Consider the following 27,505-nt stretch of genomic DNA (forward strand, 5'->3'; position numbering starts at 1 on the left):
GCATGTGTCATATGTAATATATGTATGAGATATGTCATGTACATCCATGTGATAACTGGGTATATATTATATGTGTGGTATGTAATATAGATAAATGTAATGCATATGTGAGATATAAATGTGAGATATATAAGACTATTATTATTTGTACATATATGGTTCAGGTCACAGGACACTTGGAGAACATTTATTTCACAGTCATCCTAGAAGGAACCAATCTTTTATGTTCTGGTGGGAACTTCCTGTCGGTTGCACCAATTCTCAGTGTATAGAAAGTATCTCGGGTAGGATTCTGCCTCCAGTCATTGTAATGTATATCCTCTAGTAGTGTCTCCTGGCTACAGAACCTCCTTCAGTTTTTGTCAGTTTGTGGTTTTGTATTTATTGTTCCATTTTGTTGGATTTTGATCAGAGATAAAGTGACAGGAAGCAGCACAATGGGGTCATGTATGAAGAAAACGAATAACCAATCAGAATCCAGCTTTCACTTTCCAGCCTCCACTAGATACGCTGGAATTTACTTGGTTGCTATGAGCAACATGTTTTATCTGAAAATTTTCATAACCAGGACCAGTCAGCCCCAGGTCCTGGGAGAGTTTTACAAAGACTGGCCTACCTGAGGGGAGGTATTTTTTATATCACCGGCTGTACATGACGGCGATCACCACAGATTACCTATGGTCAAGAACTCGTAAATTAGTCGCACTTCATGTGACAGCAAAACTGTGTTCCCTTTTACCAATATGTTATATGACGCCAAAAATGGCGCTGGGCCTTCATAAATAAGGAGCTTGCGATAAACTGTGCAAGTCTCTGTGATTGGTTGCTATGGGCAACCGAGGCATTTATTATTATTTTTTTCCCCTCATTTTCACACACAATGTTTTCGTTATTGTCTATGTGCGGGTAACACACGACATCTGTTTGTTGCGTGTGTACGGTTAGCGTGCAATTCTCGCTGCATGACTGTTATTAGTTCCCATAGACTTGCGATGAAGAACATCCTTTCCGGTAGGGCTGGGAGATTTTGCCCAAAAAAATAAAATCTAGATATTTTAATTATTCTCTTTATATAAATAACTTTTTAACATATATTGCTATAATAATTGTACGTAACTTCACAACTTTTAACCTCTGCAAATACTTTATCAGAAATACAATTCAAAAAAAGTCTATCTAATAACTTCTGTGTTCCCCGGCAGAATCTATAAGGCTATGTTCACACGCTTAACAAAAAACGTCTGAAAATACAGAGCTGTTTTCAAGGGAAAACAGTTCCTGATTTTCAGAAGTTTTTTGAGCAACTCCGCATTTTTCGCTGCGTTTTTTACCGCCGTTTTTGCAGCTGTTTTCAGTCTATGAAAAACTGCTCCAAAAACGTCCCAAGAAGTGTCCTGCACTTCTTTTGACGAGCCGTCATTTTACGCGCCCTATTTTGACAGCGACACGTAAAATTAAGGCTTGTGGGAACAGAACATCGTAAAACCCATTGAAAGCAATGGGCAGATGTTTGTAGGCGTATTAGGGGCGTTTTTTCAGGCGTAATTTGAGGCGTAAAACGCCTGAATTGCGTCTAAAAATAGGCCGTGTGAACATACCCTAATCAATGATGGGCCGCGTGCACTAACATCCCCCTCTGCCCATCACCACCTCAGCCGGTCTCCGACATTGCAGGCGAGAGCAGTGTAAATTGCAGCAGGGCCGGGCAGATAGCGCTGAGCGAGATCACATTATAGTGTCTGAAGTGTGAGCAGGACCCTGTGTAGTACCGGCCCCAGAATGGGGTGTTAAATAAATGACACTAAGGCCTCACTCACACGGAGCTGTTAAGTGTTTTTGCACACGCAAAAACACTTAACAGCTCTGTGTGGCAGCAGCATATGATGTGCGGCTGCGTGCTTTTCGCGCAGCCGCCATCATTATGACACTCCATTTGGATGTTTGTAAACAGAAAAGCACGTTCTGTTTACATTCATCCTTTTGACAGCTGTTGCGCGAATCATGCAGTTCACACGGAAGTGCTTCCGTGCGGCATGCATGGTTTTCACGCACCCATTGACTTCAAAAGCACGCGCGTTGCACGGACGTGATTCCCGTTCGTCTGAATAAAGCCTTAGGCCGGATTTACACAACCGTGATTGGACCATGAAAACGGTCCGTGTCCCCGCCGGATTTCGCAGCCCGACCACAGTACATGTGAACGGGACTCCTGGCATCATAATCGTTTAGGCCACAGTCACGTGACAGTGAAAACACATGGGTATTAAAAATTGATCCATTGTCCGATTTTAATGTCGATTTTGCATCAGTGTCTCCAAATGGATTTCCTTTGTCTGTTTTTTTTTTTGTCCCAATCCCCTGAAAACACCACAGTGCCCATGTAGATAGTGCCACAGTGCCCACATATAGTGACATAGTGCCACACGCCCTTGCAGATAGTATCCCCACCCCATTGTTGATTGCACCCCCACTTGTAGATCGCAGCACCACCCCCACTTGTAGATCGCAGCACCCCCTCCTGCCTCGTAGATCGCAGCACCACATGTAGATCGCAGCACCCCCCTCCCGCCTTGTAGATCGCAGCACCACATGTAGTTCGCACCACATGTAGATCGCAACACCCCCCCCCCCACATCCTTCTTGTAGATAGCGCGACTGTAGCTGCCGCTCGGAGTTGAATCCCCGGCCAGAGGTTGCCGACTCTCTGACCTGGGGTTCAGCTCCTAGTGGGAGCTACAGTCGCGCTATCTACAAGAAGGATGGGGGTGGGGAGTTTTGCAGACACTGAAGCGCCTAGGGAGAGTGTCAGGGACTGCAAGGGGTTAAGAAGGATGGAACGTTTCAATAATGCCCAGGACCAGGATTGGTGAACAAGGGGTTGAGAGGGGCGTGGTTAAGAAGATATAAGGCAGGGGTTTGGGGCAGAAATCCCTCTTACCTTCAAGCTGCAGTGGAAGAAACACCTTTGCTGCTGCTGCTACTGAAAGATTCGGAGCGTGATCCTTCAGGACTGATGGCGGAAGATCTTTTGCGGCAGGTTGCACAGCGGGTGGCGTTGGAAGGGCCTGCCTGGCAGGAATCCCTGCTAGCTGATGGGGGACGAAGTGGATCAGAGCGTGTCATGGAACAGCCGGGAGCGGCTACCCGAGGTAGGCCGCAACGCGTTATTCGCCCCCCAGTTCGTTTGAGCCCTAGCCCCGTTGCTGTTCGGGGCGCTATGACTGCTGCACCATTGTGCGCTGGTCCCAGCATGTCCCCTAGGCCTATGTCGCCTGGCGCCTCGTCGGTCGACATAGTGCCGCCCTCCCCCCGTCCACTCGTCGCGCTGGCGTCCCTCCCCATGGCGGTAAGAGGGCTGCTGTTAAACCGGCGCAGGCACGGTACAACCCACCTCGAGCTGCAGTTGCGGGCACGGATGCGGCGGCCGATTTCCGGGACAGCGGGGTGAGTATGGCGGGCCCAGGTAACTGGTCCGCCATGGTCGCGTACCACGAGGCATGTTCGCGGGAGCTGGGACTTACTTCCGGTTCCCGTGAGCCGCCGACGCCATCGCTCCCCGTTCTGTTCTCTGTGCAGCCGGAAATGGCTGTGGGGAGAACAGAGGCGGGACTTCCTGGCTAGCGCAGGTCGGCCAGGAAACAAGATGGCGGCGCCCATGGAAAGAAGATGGCGGCGAGTACAAGGAAGCGAGCGGTGAATACGCGGCATAGCCCTGGGGCGGGGGCTTCTGCTGCGCCTGCTGCTTCTCTACTCCAATCTCCCCCGGTTCCCTGTCAGCAGGGGTCGAGGCCGGGAGGGGAGCGTGCTAGTGAGGATAGGGTCAGGGGAGCGGTGGACCCGTTTTGCCCTTCTCCTGCCTTGTCTCATTTTTCTCCTGCAGGTCCGGTGAGGGAGCGTTCCAGGCGAGGGAGGAAACGCCGAGCTGGAAGACATCGTCATCGCGGCCATCCCAGACGTCGCAGATCAGGTGGCGTGAAGAGGCATGGTCGGCGGTCTTCCTCGTCTTCCAGTGAGGGATTCTCCTCCTCGTCAGCGACATCGGCATCTGCCTCGTCAGGGTCGTCGCGGAGATCGTCACGGCCGCAGAGACAGTCGACGCCGGGAGGTGCTGCACTTGTCGGTGGATCGTGAGCAGCTGTCCCAGGTTGTCCCTCCCGCCGGGCCGGTGGAGGTTCAGGCCGTGGTTCCAGTGCCGCGGCAAGTGGCTGACGGACCCTCTGGAGTCGGTGGGACCTCTGGGAGCGGTGAGTCGGCCTGCGGTGACGCATGGCTTAATAAATCTAATGCTTCGGGTGCTGATTTGATTTCCGTTTTAAAAGCCGTGGTGGCTGGTTTGAATGTGAATGAGGGAACGTCGGTTCCCTCGGGGCCACCAGGGGGGGCTAAGCTCCCGTCTGAGAGAGAAAATACTTTAGCTAGTTTGACGTTTCGAGATTCTTTGTTTTGTGGGGTCGCTCCTCTCGGGACTCATTTGTCAGCTGAGACCAAGGACAAGATTTGGAAGAATGAATTTGTGGATATTTGGTCCTTGGTCTCAGTGGAGCAGGTGACTGTTGATAAGGAGCGGGTTTTTGAGAGAGGTTCGGATAGGAAAGCAAAAGTCGCGAAAACGTTTGGCAACTGGGTACAGTGTTATGCTACACTGGCTCACGTGATTTGCCAGCGGTATCCCGGGAAAGGGGCCGAGTTGTTTGTTTATTTTGACACAATTTTCAGCGCCCACAGGCTGCACGGTGGTGCGGCCTGGTGGCGTTATGATGAAGAATTTCGGCGTCGTTTGGCTTTGTCACCCGATATTAGTTGGGACGACTAAGGCAACGGACGTGTGGTTGCAGCTCATCTTAGCGCAAGGGAGCAGACAGTAACGACCCTTTCCCGGTGCGGCTGCAGCGCCAGGTCCCGCCCCTGGAGCTGCGGCCGCTAGGCCCACGGGGGCCTGTTGGCTCTACAACGAGGGCCACTGTCGGTTCTTTGCCACGTGCAAATTCCGACATGAATGCTCCATCTGTGGGGGCGCTCATTTGGCGCTCCGTTGTTTCCGGAGAGGCAAGCAGCCGGTCAAGGCACCTCCTTCCGGCGCAGCGGAGAACGCCGGTGAACGTTCTCGAGATGGTCCCATGGTTAGAGCGATACCACAGGAGGCGGGAAGCAGAGGTGCTCACTAGCGGGTTTTCGTTTGGTTTTGAGATTCCTTTTGAATATTCTGCAACATTGTCGTTGGCTGACAATTTGAAGTCGATCAATGAGAATGTTGGCATTTCGCGTCTAAAGTTGGCGAAAGAGGTGGAGTTAGGGAGAATGGCAGGTCCATTCTGCGAGCCGCCGTATCCGAATCTGCGAGTTTCCCCCCTTGGCTTAGTTCCGAAGAAGGAGCGGGGGAAGTTTAGGCTGATTCATCACCTTTCCTTTCCTCGTGGCGGTTCTGTTAACGATGGGATTCCCAGGGCGGATGCGGCGGTTTCGTATACATCTTTCGATGTTGCAGTGAGGCTGGTACAGGCGGCAGGACAAGGTGCGTTGTTAGCTAAGTCAGATATTGAAGCGGCTTTTCGTTTACTGCCGGTTCATCCGGAGTGTTTTCACCTGCTGGGTTGTTATTTAGATAATGCTTTTTATGTTATGTGCCTTCCCATGGGTTGTTCCATATCGTGTAGTTACTTTGAAATGTTTGCGTCCTTTCTAGAATGGGTAGTTCGTTTGGAATCTGGTTTTGCTTCGGTCATTCATTATTTGGATGATTTTCTTTTTGTGGGCCCTGCGGGCTCTGGGTTGTGCAGCACGTTGCTACGGGTGTTTCGACAGGTAATGTCGCGTTTTGGGGTACCTATTTCGGAAGACAAGACTGAAGGCCCGGTAACTGTTTTGTCATTTTTGGGCATTGAGATTGATACCGTGCAGATGATTTTTCGCTTGCCTGATGACAAGTTGGCAAGTCTGGTGTCGCAAGTTGACCAGGTCATGGGGTCTAAAAAAAGTGACGTTAAAACAGTTACAGTCGTTATTGGGACTGCTGGTGTTTGCTTGTCGGATAATTCCAATGGGTCGTGTTTTTTCTAGGCGTTTGTCCTTAGCCACTAGGGGTATATTGAAACCGAATCATTTCATCCGGGTAACGTCCTGGATGAAAAAGGATTTGTTTGTCTGGCATTCCTTTTTGAGTTCATTTAATGGTAGGTCGGTGTGTCAGGACGCTGAGTTGTCTAATATAGATTTGGAATTGTTCACGGATGCAGCTGGGAGGGATGGTTTTGGAGCAATTTTGGGCCGAAGTTGGTGTAGATCCCCTTGGCCCTCGCATTGGGGGGAGTTAGGTTTGGTACGTAATTTGACGTTATTGGAGTTGTTTCCGATTATAGTTGCTATAGAGTTGTGGGGTAGCGTGATGGTGAATAAGCGGATTGTATTTTGGACAGACAACATGGCGGTGGTGCACGCGGTGAACGGTTTGTCGTCTAGTTCATTGCCGGTATTAGCGTTATTACGATGGTTGGTTTTAAAATGTTTGGAGTTAAATGTGTGGTTTCGTGCAAAACATGTTCCGGGAGTCCGTAATGTGATGGCCGATGCTTTGTCTCGTTCACAGATGTCCTGGTTTCGTTAATTGCACCCGGCAGCTTTGGCAGAAGGGGAGTCCCCCCCCCCCTTCACTTATGGGCCCTGGTCGAGGACAACTTATGAGACTGTTGAGGGGTTCTGTGGTGCCAGCGACTTGGAAGAGTCATTGCAGAGCGTGGGATCGGTGGTTGGAGATTGCGGGGGGGGGGTAATTTCCCATCACAGGATGGTTGTCACCTTGATATCACCCTTGCAAGCTTGGTGCAGTTACGTCAGGAGGGTTGCAGTGCGGCCACTGCAGGAAAACATTTAGCAGGTGTGGCCTTTATGTTAAAATTGTGGGGATGTAGAGATGTTACAAAAGAATTTGTTGTTAGGCAGTCTTTGACAGGGTGGAGGAAAGAGGCGTTTTCCAGGGACACGAGGCGTCCAGTATCTTTTGCGCTCCTGGGTCGGCTTCTATCCGTGTTGTGTTTTGTGTGCCGGGATGAATATGAGGTTTCGTTGTTTGGCGCGGCTTTTTCTTTGGCTTTCTTCGCCGCATTACGGGTTAGTGAGCTGGTTCCACCCAGCGTGAACACAAGCGGTGGGCTACTCGGATCTGATGTGGTGGTTTTGGGGGATTCCCTCCGGGTCTGCGTTCGGAGGTCAAAGACAGATACGGCAGGGAGGGGAGCTTGGTTGTCGATTAGGAAGATTGGGGGCCAGGAGTGTCCGGTAAGGTTGGTTCAAGAATTAATGCTGTACGGGCGCCCGGGGCTCAATTCTTGATACATCAAAATGGTTCAGCGATGTCGCGTTTTCAATTTGAGGCGGTTTTTAAGGCCGGGCTAAAGTACCTGGGGCTGCCACAGGGCGAGTTTGGCACGCATTCGTTTAGGATTGGCGCTGCCACGGAAGCAGATGCTTTGGGCTTGGATTCAGTGGCTATCATGCGTTTGGGTAGATGGTGTTCTAATAGCTATAAGTCGTATGTGCGACCGGATTTGGTTTTAAAGTGTGATTAATCATGGTGGTTCCCCTGTTAGTTTTCTTTTTCTCCTCCTCCCCCTGATGCCCCCCCCCCCTCCCCACCCCTCCCCTCCTTCCTCGTTTCCTTAGGGTATCGTGTTATGCTATTCCTGTCTGTATCCTTTCGCATTTGTCCGGGAATTTAGCTTGACTTTTCTTTTGTTAGGGTCTCGGCGCCCCCAGGTGTGGATCCTGGGGCACTCATATGTGCATTGGGCGGCGGTCCGAGCAGTACGGAGGCCGTTGGGTCCGAATTTGTGCCTCTCACAGGCCGACGTCCACTGGAGAGGTGTCCGGGGACTACGGTGGGTGCAGTTACTGCCAGAGGTTGTGGCAGTTACGACGCACACGGAAGGACCTGTTGTGCTGATCATCCATGCTGGGGGGAATGATATCGGCCAAGTAAAAATGGCCGAGTTATTATCGTTTATACGGACTGATTTGGCGCGATTTCAGGACCTGTTCACCCGTTGTGTTGTGGTTTGGTCCGAGATAGTGGCGCGCACGGTGTGGCGAGGAGCGAGGAACATGGCGGCATTGGAGAGAGTGCGCAGGCTGATTAATGTGCGGGTGTCGCGGTTCATTCGCTCAATAGGTGGAATTGGGTTGCGGCACCAATCCCTGGAGGGGGATAATGCGGATTTGCTGGCGCCGGATGGAGTGCACCTCAATGATATCGGGCTCGATATCTTTTTATTGGATCTGTTGGATGGTGCTGAGAGAGGGCTGGCGTTGCTTGGTGGGGGTGGTCGGGGGACTGAATAGGTTTCTCAGTTCCCCTTCTTGGCGGAAAGTACGGCAGAAGAAGACAGAGTTAGCACCCTACATGCCTGATGGAGACATGGAGCATCGGCATTTCAGGAGAAGGAGAGAAAGAAATATATATATATATATATATATATATTTCTATGTCTTCATGCCGATTGTGTAAATATAATAATAAAGCTGTGGCCACTTCCACATTTCCATAAAGAAGGTGTTGGTGTGTTATTTAATGAAGGATGGTATAAGGTCCTGGGCAGGTAAGGTGGACAATGGGTCCCTGCAGTCCTGCGATCTACAAGTGGAGATGTGGGTGTGATCTGCAAGGGGGAGTGCTATCTACCGTGGGGCGGTGACGCTATCTACAGGGCGGTGTGGTTATATACTAGGAGTCCCTGCTTCCCCACGGAACTACTGGTCCGTACTGTATAATTTTGTTCAGAACCGCAGTTCTGTGGGGAAGCAGGGGCAGAACGGGGCGCAGCTTGTCAGACGGGGCAGACCAGGCAGGTGACGAGGCGGAGCGGGGTGGAGCTTCCTCCTTCAGCACGGCGTGACTGTGCCATTAAAGAATCGATTCAACGATTCTGTTAAAAAACAGAATCGTCAGAGGCCTTGAGGGCGAATTAATCAAATTAATATGATTAATCTCCCAGCCGTACTTTCAGGGTACGACCACACACGGCGTAAACACTGCAGATTTTCAGTTCTGATTTTCTGTACGTAAATTCCACAGCGCGTTATGGTAGCAGCAAAGAGAATGAGATTTTAATAAATGTCATCCACATGCTGCGGAAAAAAACATTAAAAACTTGTGTGGAAATTAACCTTGATTGCGGATTCTCAATCTCTAGCATGTCAATTTCTCTTGTGAAAGAAAAGTACACGTTTGGTATATTATACTTTTAAGCGCCTTTTAAAAGTATAATGGTCGAGCATAAACATGATGTGAAGGGGGCCTTACCAGTAGCCATTGGGCCTCATTTACACTCTGCAGTACTGGTGCAGTAAAAATTGCCGTCTATATGTACGTGCAGTTTTTTTCTGCTATAGCAGGGGCATTTATTTTCTTTTAGGACGGGTTCCCACGTAGCGTAAATGCTGCGGATTTCCCATAACGGATTTCATTGTGGAAAATCCGCAGCGTATTAGGCCCAGTTCACACAGTTTTTTTTAAGCTGATTATATTTTAAAATTACCCTGAATGTAAATTCACACGTAGCATAAATACTGCAGATTTTTCACAACGGATTTTGTTGCAGACAACGTTCAGCATAATACAGTAGCAGCAGACTGGATGAGATTTTAACACATCTCATCCACACGCTGCTTAAATGATAAGCGGAAAAAACACTCAGAAATTAACCTGCGGTGCGTTTTTTTGTGGTGGAAAAGCTGCGATTCCGCTGCAAAAATTGCAACGAAAAAGAAATAAATCTTAGACTTACCCAGAATTCTGGGCTTCTTCGTCCAGGCCGACCTGCATAGGTCACATGGGATGAAACGTCATCCCAGGGCTGCAGGATGTTGGAGGAACGCGTCACCATGGTAAGTATCCATTTTTTATTTTTTTTTTCATTGCAGTATTTCCGCAGTGGACATTTTGGCCGAAAAACTTCACCTCAATTTGGTGCGGTTTTTCGTCTGGTATTCCCTGCGGCAACCAGGACTGATACGCTGTGTGCTTTTACGCTGCGTATCCGCCCTGTATGAACATACCCTGAAAGGAAACTGTTTCCTAGAAGCTACATCAGTGGTACCACCTGTAAAATGCACATGTGCAGATTTTCTTGTCTGTCATGATTTATCTGTTTGAGAGAGATAACGCTTCAAAAACTAAGGGCTGATTCAGACGTTCGTGGCGTTTTTGCGCACGCAAAACACGCGGCGTTTTGCCTGCGCAAAAGCCACTTACCTGCTCCGTGAGGCAGCAGCATATGATGCGCGGCAGCGTGCTTTTCGCGCAGCCGCCGTCATTATGACACACCATTCGGATGTTTGTAAACAGAAAAGCACGTGGTGCTTTTCTGTTTACATTCATCCTTTTGACAGCTGGTGCTCGAAACAGGCAGTTCGCACGGAAGTGCTTCCGTTCGACCTGCGTGGTGTTCACGCACCCATTGACTTCAATGGGTGCGTGATGCGCAAAATACGCAGAGATATTGACCGTGTCGCGCTTTTTGCGCAGCGGACAAACGCTGCGCAAAAAGCACGGACTGTCTGTACTGCCCCATGGACTAGTATTGGTCTGTGCGTGGCGCGTGAAAACCACGCGGCCCGCACGGACGCAATACACGTTCGTATGAATCCAGCCTAAGGTTGAATGACTCATGACAGTCCAGATTTTTAGGGACCTGTTCATTTATGTTCTTTACTCTCGTTCTTGACATTAAATACAAACTACACAAGTTCTATACAAGCAGTGTCTCTTATCAAGGTTTTTGAGAATACTTGGGATAATTTTATTTCTGAGACTTTTACTAAATAACTGATTTTAATGGAAGCTCTTTTATTTTATAGATAAAACTACTGCTGCCACAACTATAGATTTAACTTCCAACATGTTTCACCAAACACAGCATCTTCAGGGAAAAAGGACCTTATAGCACGCTACTAGACAGGTAAGAAAAGACAAATCCTTTACGAAGCATCCAGCCACAGGAAAAGTGAAGCTTGGGAAGAGGTAAGGATTGTACTTTGTATTTAGATGGACACTAACTTTTCTAACTATTTATGCTAATCTAATAATATACCTGATACAGATCAACTTTGTAATTTACTTACTGTTAAAATGTAGCTTTTTTTTATCCATGCAGATTCTGTGTGAAGTTACAGCCACTAGGTCTCTCCCTTCCTTTAATCTGTTGTCCACCCCCTGTTGTCAAGCCAAATCTGTCCCTAAAGAAAAAAAAATTGGTTTTTGAAATTATCTTGAAAATGTGAGGATTTGCTGCGAAAGTTATAAGCCTTTTAATGTCCTAGAAAATTAAAAGGATGTTCAAAAAATTATGCCAACGTAAAGTAGACATATGGGAAATGTTGACTAGCAACTATTTTATGTGGTATTTGGTGTTTTTCACAAATAAATACTGAATGTATCTACCAAATTTTACCACTAACATAAAGTACAATGTGTCACGAGAAAACAATTTCCGAATCGCTTGCATATGTAAAAGCATTCCAAAGTTATTAGCTCATAAGGTAACGCATGCCAAATTTGAAAAACGTGTCTGTACCCACAAGGCCAAAACTGACTGTGTCTCCAAGGGGTAAAGTATCACAATGGCATTATTTTATCAAACCTAACTGGGCTTAATTGCCTGGAAGGCCACCTTGACACATGAGAAAAGTGGCCTTAGTAGACACTACATTAATGAATGTCGCATTTAAGGCTTCGTTCGCGTCTAGGTCGGGACTCCGTTCATTGGTTCCGTCTGAGCCTTCCGTCAGGGGGACCCATAAACGTAATACAAACTTAAACAAACTGAAACCATAGGTTTCTGTTTGCATCAGCATTAATTTTAATGGCGAGGAATCCGGTGCAAATGGTTTCCGTTTGTCACCGTTGTGTAAGGGTTCTGTAGTTTTAACAGAATCAATAGCATAGTTGACTGCGCTGTTCATTCCGTCAAAACAATGGAAACCTTACACATCGGTGACAAACGGAAACCGTTTACATCGGATCCGTTACCATTGAAATCAATGATGATGCAAATGGAAACTTAGGGTTTCAGTTTGGATTACGTTCATGGGTTCCCCTGACGGAAAGGTCCGACGGAACCCATGAACGGAGTCCCAACGCAGATGTCAACGAAGCCTTACCGTGTATATAAATCCTGTATAATGGGTTGTATTGTAACACCTTTGAGTGGGACACACCTAAAAAAAATATTGTCGTAGGCACCTCCATTCAAAGAGACTCTGTCATCACATTATAAATTCCCTATCTCCTACATAATCTGATTGGCGCTGTAATGTAGATTACAACAGTGGTTTTTATTTTGAAAAACAATCATTTTTTTAGCAAGTTATGAACAATTTTAGATTTATGCTAATTCGTTTCTTAATGCCCAACTGGGCGTTTTTTACTTTTTACCAAGTGGGCATTGTAAAGAGAAGTGTAGGACGCTGACCAATCCGCGTCATACACTTCTCTCCAATCATGTTTAGCTGTACTCACAGCACAGCTTGATCTTGCGAGATCACGCTGTGCTGCCACATACTCCCACATTAACTTTACTGAAGTGTCTTGAGAGTGAATAGACATCACCTCCAGCCAGGACGAAATGTCTATTCACAATCCCGACACTTCGGTAACATTTCTTTGGGACTTACTCACAGCAAGGGTCGCACTGATAAATGTCCTTCCTTATCCTCCTTTTGGTCCACACTCCGCACCTTTGCAGTTTGGGGAATTTTCCTGTGAAGTGTTGTCCTGGTATAATACGGGCACCCTAGCAGATATGTTTGGGCCCTACACTTCCTGGTTCCCTAATTTTAGGGCCTTGGTAAATCGCTTCTTGAAACAGAACAAATGTTCCCCCCAGGCCTGCCCAACTGCATATTTTTTATTTCCTGACTTATTGGAGCCTTAACCAATTGTATTTTTTTGCGGAACGAGCTGTAGTTATTATCGGTATCATTTTGGGGTACATGCGACTTTGTGATCACTTTTTTTCAAAAGTGACTGAAAAAACTGAAAATCTGGCATAGTTTTTTTTTTTTTTTTTATACAGAGTTAGCATGCATTATAAGTTTCATGTTAACTTTATTCTGCGGATCAGTACGATTCCGGCGATACCTAATTTATAGCGCTTTTGTTACAGCGTTTTGCACAATAAAATTACTTTTGTAAAAATAATGTATTTTTTCTGTCGCCATGTTTTGAGAACCATAACTTTTTTAATTTTTTTGTCGATGGCGCTGTATGAGGGCTTGTTTTTTGTGAGGTGAGCTGTAGTTTTAATAGGTACCGTATTTGGAAACATGCGACTTTTTGATCACTTTATATTCCGATTTTTGTACAGCAAAGTGACCAAAAAACAGAAATTCTGGCATGGTATTTTAAGTTGTGTTTTTTTCTTATGTCGTTCATCACGTGGAATAAAGAACATAATATTTTTATAGTTCGGGCCATTACAGATGCGGCGATACCAAATATGTATTGTTTATATATTTATTTCAATAATAAAGGACTTGATAAGGGAAAAAGGGCGATTGTGTTTTATTTTATTACTTGAAACTTTTATATTTTTTACAACTTTTTTTTCACTTTATTTTTTTACTATTTTCTTTAGGCCTCGTTTACACGTGCGTGATATACGTGCGTGTGACGCGCATGCTGTTCACGCGTGTCGTACGCACCTATATTAGTCTATGGGGGCATGCAGACAGTCCGTGAGTCCGCTGAAAAAAACTCACGACATGTCCTTTCTTTGTGCGCTGTTCGCGCATCACGCACCCATTGAAGTCAAGGGGTGCGTGAAAACCACGCATGCCGCACGGAAGCACTTCCGTGCGAACTGCGTGATTCGCGCAACAGCTGTCAAACTCTGAATGTAAACAGAAAAGCACCACGTGCTTTTCTGTTTACAAACATCCAAACGGAGTGTCATAATGAAAATCACGCAGCCGCGCATCATACACTGATGACACACGCAGCTGTTAAGTGCCTTTTACGCGCACAAAACGCCGCGTTTTTTGCGTGCGCAAAACGCACACGCTCATGTAAATGACGCCTTAGTCTCAAGAGGGGATTTGAAGGTCCAACTGTCAGTTTTTTTTCTAATACATTGCACTACCTATATAGCGCAAAGTATTAGATCTGTCAGTCATTCACTGGCAGCAAGCCGATTAGGCTTCGCCTCCGGACGGGGCCTAATCGGCTTCCGTAATGGCATATCAGGAGGCATCTAAGGGGTTAATGGCAGGAATCAGAGCTAGCTCCTGTTCCTGCCGTTTCAGGTGGATGTCAGCTGTAACATACAGCTGACATCCACCGCTGATGACGCCGGCTCAGCTTCTACGGAAGCCTTTTAAGCCTAGCCCCTGGGTGTGGCCTGAAAGGCTTCCGTACTAGGCATACGGCGTCCTGGCAATTTCTTTTCTGCTGTGCCAATGAGCCTTCAAATCCCTTAAATGCAGCAATCGCTTTAGATCGCTGCATCTAAGGGGTTAACAGCAGGAATCGGAGCTAGCTCCGGTTCCTGCTGTTACTGGTGGATGTCAGCTGTAACATCCAGCTGACATTCACCGCTGATGATGCCGGCTTAGCTCCTGAGCCGGTGCCATCTTGCCGGCAGCTATGGAAGCCTTTTAGGTCCCACCTGCAGGTGTTTGGCCTCCGGTTGCCTTTGTAGCCACCGGCAAACTGCTTAAATGCAGCGATCGCTTTTGACCGCTGCATTTAAGCGGTTAATGCCGGGAATCGGAGCAAACTTCGGTCCTCGCCATTACCCCAGGGTGTCAGCTGTAACATGCAGTCGACACCTGAAAATGGTGGCACCAACTCGGCTTCTGAGCCGGTGTCCACCATTTGTCGTATGGATACGGCAAAATGTGGGAATCACTGGCTTTCCATGACGTATCCATACGACAAATGTCGGGAAGCGGTTAAAGAGCCCTCACAACAAAAGCTAAAGTGTCACATAAACAGCTCTTTATGGTATGACCCTAAATGTGTTCTGTACCTCCCTATCTCAAGTAAACTATACCTATTAATAGCATTTATCTTTAACTACCTGGTAAAAGCATGAGGTGTGTAAACTTGATCTATTTCAGCTGCTGGAATTTACAGTTTGTTTCAAGGTTATGTATTAATATAAAAAGGTTTTTATTACCACAATCAAGATCTATAAAAACTTTTATTAGTTTTCCAGAGATAATTCTCTATTTTAGGACTGGTTCTTTTAAAATTTACCTTTGTGTTTGAACCTCTGTCGTTTATTAGCTTGTTTTATACAGAGGAGGATGAATATATGACTTAGCTATTTACTTGTTGTTTTGTTGCAATTAGTTATGTTAAAAGACCTTGAGCTCTGTGTTAGGCTATTTATACCACATCACACATGCCTAAACAGTTTAAATAAATGGATATGGTATTACTCTAGTTTTATGTATTTTATACCTCGTTGCTTAGCATTTTATGCTACTTTATGTTAAAGAGGACCTGTCACTAGGTCACATAAGTTGAACTGGTTCACTGACCTAAATAAATGGATATGGTATTACTCTAGTTTTATGTATTTTATACCTCTTTGCTTAGCATTTTATGCTACTTTATGTTAAAGAGGACCTGTCACTAGGTCACATAAGTTGAACTGGTTCACTGACCTAAATTTGCATAAACTGTTTATGCAAATGTGCTGCAGTTAGCCAACAGGGCATGAACTACCATCCAACTGCCTTGTGTTGAGCCAACACAACTGTGGGCCATTTTTCTGGAATGGGGGGGGGGGGGTTCCATAAAAAGATAAAAACCATGCTGGATTCAGGGAGACCGCGCTATTCAGTTCCGTTAACCAGTTCAACTTCTATGACCTAGTGACAGGTCCTTTTTAAATCAACCTTTTATTCCTGAAAGAGGACCTGTCACCTCTCCTGACATGTCTGTTTTAGTAAATACTTCTTTTCACCATAAAATAACAATTCTGGAACATATTTTTTTTAGAAATTTGCATTGTGCCATTCCTCTGTTATTCCTCCTAGAAATGTATGAATAAATTGACAAGTGGGTGTTAAAATTCCCATTTCAAAGGGGTGTGTCCTTTGACAGTCTGACTCTGTAAGAACTGATTGGACAGTCAGTCTGTGTAGGGACAAAACCACAATTGGTAACACCCAGTTATGACTTTATTAATACATTTCTATGAGGAATAAGAGAGGACTGCTTCATAATTGTTATTTTATGGGGAATACAATTATTTACTAAAAGAGACACGTCAAGAGAGGTGACCGCTCCTCTTTAAAGGGGGCCTCCCTATTTTTCCTAAAACATAACATATTTTGTGTTTCAATTTAAAGCCAATTCTAAAATCAGGCAGAGAGCGAAGTTACTTAAAAGGGGTCTTCCACTATAGCAGAAGCTGCACTGAGAGGCAGCGATAAGCGTGGGGAAGACCTCCATACTACAGCCTTTCTCGGTCATGTATTTTTGATATTTTTTTTGCTACATTGTTCCCACTCCACTTTGGGATTTTGTTCATTTTCCTACTATGCCCTTTTCTATGTTCTTGCCTTCAGCTGTATCTACAGCACCATTACTTTGTAGCGGTGCTTCATTGCATCTTTTTCAGCTTTTTTTTTTTGGTATAGCTCAGCTCAGGATTGTTCTATTTCACATCAGTATTTGGAGTCATTGTTTACAATATCAACCTGTTTTTCTACTATTCCCATATTTGCTTATTTTTTTTCTCTATTTGAAACTTCTATTGTGGCTGTAGTTTTGCCCTGTTTATTTGACATGGGCTCATGTTTGTATGTTTGTACGTTTTGGTTTTAGATTGCGTGTTATTTTTGGATTAATACGTTTTTCATTATTTGTACTATTTGCATTGGGTGTGCGCTTGTTTGATTGTGCTTCTTCTTGTAGTTTCATTATTCATTGCACTTTCTGCAGCACCCCTGTCGCACATTATATGTGGTGCCCATACATGCTTGCTGCAAGTACACTATAGGGACAAAAGTATTAAGACACCTACAGAAGCTTTAATGACATCCCATTCTAAATCCATAGACATTAATATGGAGTTGTTCCCCCCCCCCCCCCCCACCAGTGCAGCTAAAACAGCTTCCACTCTTCTAGGGAAGGCTTTCCACAAGATTTTGGGGTGTGACTGGGTGAATTTTTGCCCATTCATCCAGAAGAGCATTTGTCAGGTTAGACACTGAAGTTGAACGAGAGGGCCTGGCTCGTAAACTTCATTCTAGTTCATCCCAAAGGTATTGGATGGGGTTGGGGTCAGGGCCAGTCAAGTTCTGCCTCACTAAACTCCCCCAACCATGTCTTTATGGACCTTGTGCCACTGGGGAACAGTCATGCTGGAACAGAAAAGGGTATTCCCAAACTTGTCCCTATAAAGTTGGAAGCGACAATTGTCGAAAATGTCTTGGTCTGCTGAATCATTAAGATTTCCCTTCACTGGAATTAAGAGGCCTAGGCAACCCCTGAAAAACAACCCCATAGCATCATCTCTCCGCCACCAAACGTTACAGTTGGCACACTGCAGTCAGGCAGGTAACGTTCTCCTGGCATTCACCAAACCCAGAGGCCTCCATCAGACTCCAGATAGAGAAGCGTGATTCATCCCTCCACAGAACACGTTTCCACTGCTCCAGGGTCCAGTGGCGGCGGCTTTATATCACTGCATCCGATGCTTGGCATTGGGCTTGGTGATGTAAGGCTGGCATACAGCTGCTTGGCCATGGAAACCCATGTAATGAACTCCCGGCGCACAGGATGTTTGTGCCTGAGGAGGTTTGGAGCTCTGCGGTTATTGAGTCAGCAGAGCGTTGGCGGCTTTTATGCACTAAGCTCCTCAGCACTCGGTGACCCCGCTCTGTTACGTTACGTGGCCTGCACTTTATGGCTGAGTTGCTGCAGTTCCTAAACGCTTCCACTTAGCAATAATACCAGTCACAGTTCATGGTGGAATATCTAGGAGGGAAGAAATTTCACAAACTGACTTGTTGCAGCGGTGGCGTCCTATTACAGGACCACACTTGGATCCAGTGAGCTCTTTACAATGACCCAGTCTTTCACAAATGTTTGTAAAGGCGACTGCATGGCTAGTGCTGGATTTTATATACCTGTGACAATCGGACTGAATAAAACACCTGAATTCAATGATTTAGGCCCCATGCACACGATCGTAAAATCGCACGTAATTACGGGCCCATTCGTTTCTATGGCCGACTGACACCTTCCCGTATATTTTCGTCTGCTATTTTTTTTATTTTACGGACCGCCCTCCCATACTTTATAATGGGAGCACGGCCCATAAATACGGACGGCGTCAGGACCTTGTATGAGCCGCGGCCTGAAGTAAGAGCCTGTGGGGACCTGCTGAGGGCAGTATATATTTTTTATTCTATGTCCAATGGGGGTGGTAATCAGCTGGCACAGACTTCCACTATAATTTATCCCGGTTTTCTGGCGTGAGTCATAATAAATTTGTCAGGCTGTGGTGGCCGCCCCCGTTTGGTAATCCACGCCCTTTTTTCCAAAAGTGCTGATGGCGGCTTAAGATGCCCAAAAGTCGCAATTTTTAATGCATATTGGGACTTTTAGGCCTATTTGTTCCCCCCCCCCCCCCCCAGTGTTTCATTACTTCTATTATAAACTGTTATAGTCTGGTTCCTGGGATACCCAGAGAAAGAACCATTTAGGCGGCACAATTCACCTATAGCACCCGTCTATCCCACGAGCACGGTTAGGGTCAAGGTACTCCCACTTTTTCCCAGAAAACCCAGTTATCGGGATAACAGATGGTGACACCAGATTAAAGCATCACCATGGGGTTCAGTAGAAGCTTCTTAATTGACCTCACCGTAGAGACATCTAAGGAACAGTGTGTAGTTCTATCATTCCCCACCTCTTCCTACCAGAATTATTGTGCTCAGTGTTCAGTACATGACTCAAACCACCAGCTGAGCTCTGAGGCTGTTTCACAAAAGAATGCCAAGATCCTCATGTCAAGCGGAAAACTCGGCGGTTAGAGGAAAGCCCAACCACAACCTTGATTAGCGGTTATCTGATTTCCATGTGCTTCTCCTCTACAGCCAACTGGGTGGTCTGCAATAACCGTGCTGAACGCAGACCATACTTTTCCCTTCCTCTCCTGCCAATGTTAGCATAATGGATCCAAAATAAAGAGGATACATTTGTACATGAATGAAAATACTGCTGAAGAAACAACAAACGCCGGCTGATTTATGGTTTTGTGCTTTTTTTTAGTTAATAATAAACTCCTGTTCCTGTTTTACAATATTCCTCCTTAGGAGATCTAGTTGATAATATAAAACTTTGCAGTGACATGGCGCGCACCTTTTTCATGGTCTGGACTTGCTGATCAATTCCTGTGACCTTTGTGGAAAACAGAAGTTTGCAACAGCGGAGGGGAAGAGATGAGCAGCCGGAAAGCATTCTTGCTATTTACTATGCCTGCAAGTTCTCTTTTTATTTTATTGACTGTGATTTTTGGAGGCAGCGGAGGGACACGATGACTTTGCGCCAAAGGCAGCGGTTTTAAAAGGTGTCCCCCACCCTCTGTCCCTTAAGTTCAGCATGATCGTAATATGCACTATTTATTTTATTTTTTTAAACATTAGTTTCCAATAAAAGAAATGCAACATTGTCATATTCCAGGTAAAAGGAATAGCCTATCAGGGAATAATATGCACTTTTTAATCTGCCGAATATATATGTTATGTCTGTATATTTAAAGGGAACCTGTCGCCAGCATTTCACCTATTAAACCAGCAATACCTGGTGGAAGTCGGTGAAAATCATTTTTATGTAACCTGTAATTATCTTCTAAGTAGCTCCGATGTTAACACAGATGTTCGCTTACCTTTTTCCCTGCATTGTGGATGTTTACTCCATGTTCTCAATAAAAGTCATGAACACTACAACTGTTTGTGTGTTTTTAAGTTTAGTTGGATTGTTTTTGTCCAGAATTGGGACTTCGAGAGCAATCAGACCATAGTTTATTTAGTAATAAATGCATAAATACAGGTTTTACCAAAGAATTCCCTTACTTTTTATTGCAACTGTAGGAAGATGCTTATTACTCCCCCCTAAAACTAACAAAGCTGGTTCCTGGATCGGTCTGACTCCCCCGGACTGTGGCTATTATGTGGTTATTAGTGGTATATTAATGTGTTTATTAGTGGTATATTAATGTGTTTATTAGTGGTATATTAAATGCTCACTTCTTGGCAATCCCTTGATCGATCATTGACAAAGAAATGGCTTCAGCACGTATTTATGAATCGTGTTCCAAATCTTAAGATTTTTGATTCCTTGGTACCAAGTGAAGGTACCAAGTGAAGGTGCCCATACACATTAGATAAATGTTGTCTGAACTTGGTGATTAATGTTAATGGTGGGGTCCCGACTCTTCCCTGACGCAGATATCAGAGAAAAGCAGGATCGGGTATGTTCAATTCCAACATACCCAATTCTTTTTTCTTTCACAGCAGATAAGCCGCCCCCAGAGGTGTTTGTCGGTGGCTTATTCCCCTCTCAGCCTAAATATGTTCCATGATGACACCTAACTCACAGTGTTAACATCCCACCAATATATGCACTGAAAAATTACCCAGTGTCCGTAATGTACTCATGTTTTTTTTGGCAGAAACAATGGCATATTAAATCACTGGGTCATTTTTAAAGCTATAAAAATTCTACACTGTATGCAGGTTCGGGCATGGGTGTTGATTATGGGCATCTGGAAGTAAGGGCTTCTGGGCACAAAATCCACAAAATTAAGCAGCGTTCAAGGCTAGACTTGAACACCAAATAGATACAGATGCCATTACACTTTCATGGTGCACGTCATAATGGGCCACAATTAATCCTCATTCTCAAACTGTAATGTTACTAATGGTGGTAATGTTTAGTCTAAGCTGCCACAGTGGAATAACCGTGACCTAAATGGAAAAGACGAATTCTTCATTTCATCCTTCTTATCTATTGGGACAGTGTGACCTGCCATAGTCGTGGCCAGGTTCTCACAGAATTGTAACTAAGGAATTAAAAGAATCTGTAAGCTTTTCTAAGATAAATCCAAGGCAATGAAAATCTTAAGAATAAGTCATTAACAATCTTTATGAATTGATGGGATTATAGGAAAGGGAACAGAGTAATCTTTGGATAACTTTTTGACATCTGCAGTATCTCAAGAATTTTGTTCGTCGTCACCACTCTCATTTCAAGTAAATTCAGGCTATTGCTCAAAAATCTATTTATAAAATCCCTGCTTGTTTCTCAACATTGTAACAAAAAAAATACCATATGAAAAGTAAAGGCCTGAAATTTTATATTTGGGATATGAACATAAACCCCATTTTAGTGGTCAATGGGCTTTTTGAAAGACCATGATTAAATCAAGATAGAAATTTTGAATTTTGATGTGAAAATCATGTATAAAAGCTTATACCATACTTTCTACTTTTTAGATAAATGAAAAGAGAACCTATATTCAAAATCACTCTAAGGGTCCTCTTACACGGCCTGACATGGGCCTTGTAAATTTTGAGTGCCGATCAATGAGACAGCTCGTTGATCGGCGCTCGTTTGCTTCTTTCACAGGGAGCTATGTATGGGGACGAGCGCTTGTTACTCTGATCGCTCGTCCCCATATATTTATATCATGTCCGCAGCACGTCTCCCTGTTTGCACAGGGCGATGTGCCGACAACAACAATATTTTCGGCTGAATAAACAATAATGATCAGCCCCACAGGGCCTGTAGATCTTTGTCTCCCAACCTAAGGTGCAGGTAGTAATCTCTGACACTAGGCAGTGAGGGGTAACGGATGGCTTGAGAGGACTTTCTCACAGATATGCGGGTGGTGGTGCTATGGGAAGAGAACTTTTTTTTTTCTGCACGGTCCGGTAGGTTCCTCTCGTGTGAGGCTTCATCTTGCACGTAAAGGTGGCCAAAGATGTACTTCACTCTGAGGCCAGAAATATTTATATTCATTTCATTCTCAATGTATACAATTTTCCAATATACTTCTGTCCATGGTCAAGTGATGGACACGCAGGTGCACGGCTCGTCACAGTTTACAGTTTGTGTATCAGAGCTGTATCTTCTAATGATCCAAGCACCGGTATGTTCATCACATGACCACGGACAGAATTTTGTCCACTGCAAGTAAACAATGAAGGTTCCTACTGAATAATAACAAGCAGAGATCTTAAACTGTGGGGAATTCATGCAGAAAGTATATTGTAAAATTGTAATTATACAAAAAATTATTTTAATTTAATGGAATCAGACAAGCCCTTTAAAGTGGTCTGTGCAGTTTGAGGTATTTTGCTGCTTTTTGATAGTTTATGCACAACATGCGGCCCGCAGGTCTCGTGGGCCGGCCATGCAGTTTTGTGCAGCCATCAGGGCAGAGTAACCGCTGATCGCTTGATTTTTACTTTCCATGATCCGTCAATCAGAATGTTCAAAAAAGTAAGTTAGGTGGCGGTTTAACCTCTGTGACCCCCACTGTTGCCAAAAAAGAAAGCGCTCCAAATACTTTTTCTCGGATGGAGAACAGGACAAGCATGTGTTGTCATTCTCCATAGAGATGGATGGGAGCTTCGCAAACAGGTTAAAAAAAAGTAAGAAAGTTGTGTCCTCATTGTGCAGAAATACTTGGCTGCCATCAAATAAGGATATCTTTGTATGGCCATGTTTTCTATCCAACACTGATTATAAAGATCGGTTCGGAAGCAGGGGGATGGATGTGAGTGGGCTATAGAGAAGGGTCACCCATGGGTAAGGAGAATGGGCCAGTCTGAACTAAGCCTCCTTTCTCCATGGGTCATACAGCAGCCGCACCGTCTGCCTTTATGGCCTGTATGCCGGTAGCTCGGTCTTGTGTTAATCCAAATTTTGTAGGGTTATTTTCAAAGTACAAAATCCCAACGATCAAAAATATACAGTATACACTAAAAACGATCAAATTTAATCCTCTTTATTCAGTCAATTAAAAATAAATAGATGACATTCCCCAAAAAAACAACGTAAAACTGCCCGAAAGTGAAATCTCAGTTAGGGTGTATTCACATGTGGCTAAAGTTTTCTGCCACAAATTTGACCGCAGCGAAACCGCCACCAAATTAGCTTTTTTAGAAATTTCTACAAGTTTCACCCTTTGCTTTATAAGGGCTAGTCCACAAGTGGCGAAAATACTCCAGAAAATCCGCAGCATTATACAGTAGCGGGGGTGTGGATGAGATTTCAAGAAATCATGTTATGTGGAGATTCCGCCCACAAATTGACCTGCGGTGCATTTTTATAAGCCGCAGCATGTGGTGGTTGCAGAATCACCGCTATTTTGTTGCGGGATTTCCCCATTGAATTCAATGTGGATCTAGAACCCGTAACAAACAGTCCATTGTTTCAACTTTTGCGGTAGAATTGCAGGAATTATGCTGCAAAAATCGCAACTTAGTAAAAAAAAACCTTATACTTACCTCTGACGTTCTGCAGGCCGACCTCCTGGGATGACATTTCATCCCATGTGACCGCCGCTACATCCAATCACAGGCTGCAGCAGTCTCCTGGGATGAAACCTCATCCCAGGAGGCCGGCCGGCCTGCCAGCATGCTGGCTAAATGCTGCAGTTTTCCTCAGCGGACATTATGGGGTGAAAAACTGCACCACAATTTAGTGTGTTTTTTTTTTTATGCCCGGAATACCCTGCGGAAACCGGGGCGGATACGCTGTTTACCTTTTTTTACGCAGTGTATCCGCTCTGTGTCAGCTTAGCTTAAAACATCAGTTTCATTTTAGTGCTTTATTAAAAACTTTTATATTTATTTGTGTGTTTGTGTTTTACTTTTTTTTATTTTTTAACTTCTTCTTCCCTATGGGGGCTGCCATTTTTTTTCCATTTCTGTATGTGTCGATTAACGACACATACAGACATGGAATACGGCAGCTCCAGTCCCATAGTGAATGCGAACGGGGCCCGTTCCATCCACTATGGTTTACGCCGTCTGTGTGGGAACGGCGCATGCGCCGCTCCCACACAGTCCAAGTTGAACTGTGCGCCGTCCAGCGCCATTTTCCTGTAGACCGGAAGTCGCGGCCGGACAGTAAGATTACTACTTCCGGTCGCGGCTTGCGGACTTGTGCACTTGGACCAGCGACAGCAGACGGAGCGGACCGACCGGAGGGAGCGGCGGCGACTGGAGCAGGTAAGTGATTTCTGTGTATGTAAGTGTTTTACTGTGTGTTTACTACTGTATGTAAACCTACTACACTGTGTGTTAGCTCAAAAAATGGCGACACACAGTGTAGGAGGTTTGACCGTTCAATCCCCTCGTTTCTCCCGTCACTAGCCAGGATAAAGGAGGGGGGGATTCTGAGAGCTCACTAGAGCGAGTGAGTTTTCCCAAATTTTGCAGCATAAAGCAATGTGGTTGCTTTACCACATGCAATGCTGCAATTTTGGGAATTGCTCCATCTAGTGACCAGCGCTGGAAAATATTATAAATTAGAATCTAATTTATAATATTTCCTGACTCGTGAAAAAAAGAAAAAAAATTAGAACAATGTTTAATCACCTATGCACTAACTGTTTAACTAAAAAAAAATATACATTTTTTTTCTAGCAACACATTACCTTTAAAGGGTAAAATCTGCAGCAGTCCACGGCAAATCCAAATTAAAATCTGCATGTGAAATACTTCAAGAAGATACCGACACCCCAAAGTAATTCCACATGGGATATCGCAGGAATTATTATTGCCAATATATTACAAAGACATTTCTTATACAGTGCAAATAAATACAAAAGAGCAATATTGTGAAAAGTTAATATCCATCCATAATAAACTATGTTCTGTAAGATCTGTGTCTGGAAACAGGCTTAAAAATCGATACAAAGTAGTCAAGAAATCAATAATTACCTGATGTGAAGGCAAAGTGCGATGTAATTATGTAAAAATGATCACTTAAAACCACAACGGATATAAATAAAGTCAGAAATATATTTTCGTTTTTTTACATTCAGCTCTCTCACAGTTTAACTTTATCTCATGAACTTTTTAATAACTTCTGGAAAGATTCGTTTTTTCACATTCCAATCTAACGGAAAACCCAGTCTATTGTGCATGGCACAATCAGAGACGTGATTACGTAGGCTCTATTTATAGCCGGAAAAATAACCATTACAATCCAAGATATATAGTGGTGGAGCTGTAATGCGCGTTCCAGGCGTCTCTTGTGTACATCTGGAGGGCTTCAGAAGTCCTGAGAGAGGCCAAAACTTCTCAATCCGAAGAGCAGAATAACGTCAGTCTGGATTACACGCTGACCTATAAATCAGAGCCGGCTGTGTTAACCCATATTTGCTTAATCTTAAAACATTAATTTCAGCTTCAGATCAATGTACGGCTAATTCTAGCAGACACTAAAGTGTTGCACGGCCTTTAAAAGCCAAATTTAATGGTTTATAATATTGGTCCAAGTAACCACAAGCCAACCCAAACCCCCCCCCCCCCCCGTTATCCGCACCCAATTAAAATGTCAACAGATACGGGTAATAGACCGGTCACTGCTTATAATAGGACTGTATTCTTGGCAATAATAAAATAGACCAAACCACTATTAATTGACTATTCGTCACAGGTTAATCCCAGGATTATATATTCCTCCATTGTGTTCCATCAAGCAAGATAAACACGGTGTAGCGTATATATTCATTGTAAAGAAGAGTCAATCCGTGCACCCTTAGCATAGGGCCCCTGTGCATAAATGTTTATGGGCCCCCCTACCTTCAGTGACAAACCACACACCTCTAAGGGTATGTGCACACACACTAATTACGTCCGTAATTTACTGACGTATTTCGGCCGCAAGTACCGGACCGAACATAGTGCAGGGAGCCGGGCACCTAGCATCATAGTTATATACGATGCTAGGAGTCCCTGCCTCTCTGCAGGACAACTGTCCCGTACTGTAATCATGTTTTCAGTACGGGACAGTAGTTCCACGGAGAGGCAGGGGCTCCTAGCATCGTACATATGTATGATGCTAGGAGCCCGGCTCCCTGCACTGAGTTCGGTCCGGGACTTGCGGCCGAAATACGTCCGTCAATTACGGACGTAATTGGTGTGTGTGCACATACCCTTACACACATTGGACATGCACAGCAGTGCTGACCTTACAAGCAGAATCCTGCTAAAATAGGGCCACGCCACAACCGCTAAGCCACGCCGGAAGTGACCACTAAACGTCGCCCCCACAATGCAGATAACCAAACAGCAACCCTATCCCAATTACACAATTTTTTTAATTTCTTTTTTTAATAATTGCATTAGAAAGAATGATGTATATTCCGTCTCTGTGGATCCAAGAAAAATCTCTTAACCTCTTAATGACCAGCTGAATGTTTACGTTTTTGTCTCTGCCTTTTTATTTTTTTGTCAATGACATAGCTATATGAGGCCTTGTTTTATGTGGGAGAAATTGTCATTTTTTTTTCTGCAGGGTTTCGGGGTAGAAAAATGTTACGGTGTAAGTTTTCTATAATTTATTTTTGCTGCGTGAAAATAAGAGAAAGTGATTCTCTGCATTGTTTTGGTTTTTTTATAATTTTTTTTTTACTTATCATGTATTCGCATACTCCTGTATGCTAATACTTTATACTGTGTCACTATGATACAGGCTGCTGTTAGGGCAGCACATAGTGTGCCCTAACAGCAGGCAAACTGAACAGACAGCCCCAATCCCCTTTGAACATGGACCGCGGCGTTAAACAGCTGGCGTCTGAACTTTTTCCGATCCCAGCTGTGTTCAAGAGCCTGATTTAAGTTCAAGAGCTGTAACTTACAGCCCCTGCTTAGGCCTCCTGCACACGACCGTAGTTGTCATCTGTAATTCTGGATTAGGTAACTACGGATGAAATTGCGGACCCATTCATTTCTACAGGACACGGACACCTTTCCATATATTTACAAATGTGTGTCCGGGCCGTAGAAATAATCCGCAAAATATAGAACATGTCCTATTTTTGTCCGCAATCGCGACACGGACTCGCCTATAGAAGTCTACCCGCAATTATGCACTCCTATGGATGGGCATCCGTATTTGCGGACAGTAAATACTCTTCCGGCCGTGTGCATGAGGCCTTAGAGGATGAGCACTACAGAACTGCTCATCAGCCTCTTCTACTGCGATGCCAAGAGACTTTGCTATAGACTAGGGACTTGCACCGCCTGCCATCAAAAGACAGTGGGCGGTCGGAATGGGTTAAAATGTACACTACCGTTCAAAAGTTTGGGGTCACCCAGACAATTTAGTGTTTTCCATGAAAACTCACACTTATATTTATTAAATGAGTTGCAAAATGACTAGAAAATATAGTCAAGACATTGACAAGGTTAGAAATAATGATTTTTATTTGAAATAATAATTTTCTCCTTCAAACTTTGCTTTCGTCAAAAA

General features: G+C 44.7%; 1 long non-coding RNA gene across 1 annotated transcript; it reads left to right on the forward strand.

The window, feature by feature from the left end:
- The first annotated feature begins 559 nt into the window (after nucleotides 1-559).
- LOC142660531 (uncharacterized) lies at nucleotides 560-24,917 on the forward strand. Its single transcript, XR_012850514.1, has 3 exons — nucleotides 560-626; nucleotides 10,849-10,949; nucleotides 24,670-24,917. It is a non-coding gene; the product is annotated as an uncharacterized LOC142660531 (long non-coding RNA).
- The last annotated feature ends 2,588 nt before the right edge of the window (nucleotides 24,918-27,505 follow it).

The sequence above is a fragment of the Rhinoderma darwinii genome, chromosome 9 (assembly GCF_050947455.1).
Source record: "Rhinoderma darwinii isolate aRhiDar2 chromosome 9, aRhiDar2.hap1, whole genome shotgun sequence".
In the NCBI taxonomy this organism is placed as follows: Eukaryota; Metazoa; Chordata; class Amphibia; order Anura; family Rhinodermatidae; genus Rhinoderma; species Rhinoderma darwinii.